Raw genomic sequence first — 3,354 nt, 5'->3', positions numbered from 1 at the left:
ATACCGATATCCGCTTAGTTGATATTTAATTTAGATCCTATTTTTAGTTTTAACTTTCCCCCAAACAATCAAAGTATTACCTGCCTTAGCTTTATGAAGTAACCTTAGATAACGGTATATCGATTCATAAGTCCCTGTGGGATCGATATCTTTTAAAACTACGCGATAGAACTGTGCACTTGCAGTTTGTACCCCAAATTCGACTCATAAAGTCGCGATCAAGTTTTTGGCGCCGTTGCCGGGGACTTTTATTTAGTCGATATCGTAACTCTTCTGTTATGCTGTAGAGACTAAGGCTTATTTTTCTTTTCTTTTCTTTCTTTCGTTGATTTGTATGCCACACACTCGCTCACAAGGCGAGCCGTTCTATTTACGAATCAACGATATCGAACTATATCTCCGAGTCTTACGACGAATTCGGGAATATCGTGCTGCAAACAATCTCCCTCCTGTCGAACTTCCTGATCTCAAAAATCTTCTTCCTTCGCCGATACCCGAGATGGCAGAACCAGCTCGTGCTCTTCGAGATTACGCCGCTCCATCGCAAGATGAGCCGCATTCGAGTATTGCTCCACCCGCAATCGAAGCAAACAACTTTGAACTTAAACCTTCATTGTTGCAGGCAGTGCAACAGAACCAATTCTCTGGAAATCCTACCGAGGATCCAAACCTTCATTTATCCGTATTTGTCCAATACGTTGATACTGTTAAAGCTAATGGTGTCACTTCAGAGGCAATTCGACTTCGTCTTTTTCCTTTCTCGTTAAGAGATAGCGCTAGAAGATGGCTTCAATCTCTTCCTTCCAACTCAGTCACCACATGGAACGAGTTGAAGAAAGTCTTTCTTGCCCGATATTTTCCGCCGAGCAAAACAGCTATGTTGAGAGCCCAGATAAATGGATTTAAACAGAAAGATAACGAGTCTCTCTTCGAAGCATGGGAAAGATACAAAGACATGATGAGACTTTGTCCACACCATGGTTTAGAGGACTGGTTAGTAATTCATACCTTCTATAATGGTCTCCTGTACAACACGAGGTTAACAATAGACGCCGCCGCAGGTGGTGCACTAATGAACAAACCTTATGCTGATGCTTACCAACTTATCGAAAGCATGGCTCAAAACCACTATCAGTGGGGAAGCGAACGAACAATGGTAGAAAAACCTCAAACGAAAACTGGCATGTACGAGATAAGTAACCTTGACCATGTTAATGCAAAAGTGGATGCTCTGGTCCAGAAAATTGAAAGTTTAAATGTATCACCTCCTGCCACCGTGGTTGCCATAACTCAGAATTGCGAAGTCTGTGGAATCCAAGGTCACACTCCTGCAGATTGTCAACTCCTAACAGGAATCCATGCGGAGCAAGTAAACTATGCTCAAGGAAGCCCCTACTCGCATACCTATAACTCAAATTGGAAGAATCATCCAAATTTTTCATATAAGAGTAATAATGCCTTATACGCGCCTGGACAATCTCCAAATCAAGCCCCAGCTATACCTCCGGGATATCAAAAGCTGAACCCATCCACACCTAACAATAACGCCCCTAGGAAATCCAACTTGGAAATCATGATGGAAAATTTTATAGCTTCTCAACAGCAAACCAATAAAGATTTCTTAAACCAGAATGTACACACTGGCGAACAAATTAAACAACTAGCAAGTAAAGTAGATGCCCTGGCTACCCATAACAAAATGCTGGAAACGCAAATATCACAAGTAGCTCAACAACAAGCACCTACTGCTGCCCCAACTGGTACATTTCCTGGACAGTCCCAACCTAACCCGAGAAGCCAAGCTCATGCAATTATACTGAGAAGTGGAACGGAAGTGGAAGGACCGTCTGACCCAAGGATAGAAAACCAAAACTCTAAAAAGTCAACTGAGGAAGAAAATAAACCTAAGGAAAAGGAAGAGAGTAATAAGGAAACCGTAGAAAAGAAGGAACCTTATGTACCTCCACCACCTTATAAACCACCTATCCCTTACCCTCAAAGGCTTATTAAAACCAAAGATGCGGGCCAATTTAAAAAATTTGTTGACCTACTAAAACAATTAAACGTCACAATTCCGTTTACAGAAGCTATTACGCAGATGCCCTCATATGCTAAGTTATTAAAAGAAATTCTTTCTAATAAAAGGAAACTTGAAGATAGCGAAACCGTTACACTCACTGCTGAATGTAGCGCTATAATCCAGAATATGCCTCCTAAACTTAAAGACCCAGGTAGTTTCTCTATACCCTGTCACATAGGAAAATTTGTCATTGACAAAGCCTTATGCGATTTAGGAGCCGGTATTAGTGTTATGCCTTTATCCATATGCAAGAAACTGGAAATGGGAGAATTAAGACCAACTAAAATGTCTGTGCAACTAGCAGATCGTTCCGTTAGATATCCTATAGGAATTCTTGAAAATGTTCCCGTGCGCATAGGTCAATTCTATATTCCAACCGATTTTATAATTATGGACATTAGAGAAGATGAAGTTACACCCATTATACTGGGAAGACCGTTCTTAGCAACTGCCGGTGCAATCATAGACGTAAAACGAGGACGACTCACTTTCGAAGTAGGAGAAGAGAAAATTGAGTTCATTCTTTCCCAATTTTTGAAAGCACCTGCAATAGAAGGTACATGTTACTTCATGGATATCATCGATGAATGCATAAAAGAAACGGAGTTAGAAAAAGACAAATCATCTGACTATCTTGTAGAAGACAAACTTAACCAATGTTTAGCAATAACACCAGACCCTACGCAATGCCTTAAGAAACCAACCCTAGACCTGAAAACACTTCCCAAAAATCTGAGATATGAATTCCTAGACTTAGAACTTGAACGACCAGTGATAGTTAATGCTGACCTAGGAAGACTCGAAACAGAAAAACTCCTGCATATCTTAAGAAAATATCCAACCGCACTAGGATACAACATCACCGATCTTAAAGGAATAAGTCCTTCTATTTGTATGCACCGCATCATGCTAGAAGAAGACTGTAAAACTTCTAGGGAACACCAGAGGAGATTAAACCCTATCCTGAGTGAGGTAGTGAAGAAGGAAATAACCAAGTTATTAGAGGCAGGTATCATATATCCTATATCTGATAGCAAATGGGTTAGTCTTGTACACGTAGTACCAAAGAAAGGAGGTGTAACAGTCATTGAAAATGAAAAAGGAGAAACTATAACCAAACGAATCGAATCGGGATGGAGAATGTGCATTGACTATAGGAAACTAAACAAAGCAACCCGAAAAGACCATTTCCCTTTACCATTCATTAACCAGATGTTAGAACGATTAGCAAAACATTCTCATTTCTGCTATCTAGACGGTTACTCAGGCTTCTT

General features: G+C 40.4%; 1 non-coding gene across 1 annotated transcript; it reads right to left on the bottom strand.

Annotated features, from left to right (window-relative positions):
• Positions 1–877: 877 nt before the first annotated feature.
• Positions 878–984, bottom strand: LOC127099654 (small nucleolar RNA R71). The gene has a single exon (XR_007794134.1). It is a non-coding gene; the product is annotated as a small nucleolar RNA R71 (small nucleolar RNA).
• Positions 985–3,354: the final 2,370 nt, after the last annotated feature.

Source organism: Lathyrus oleraceus, chromosome 6 (genome assembly GCF_024323335.1).
Source record: "Lathyrus oleraceus cultivar Zhongwan6 chromosome 6, CAAS_Psat_ZW6_1.0, whole genome shotgun sequence".
NCBI lineage: Eukaryota > Viridiplantae > Streptophyta > Magnoliopsida > Fabales > Fabaceae > Lathyrus > Lathyrus oleraceus.
This window is presented reverse-complemented; position numbering and strand designations above follow the sequence as displayed.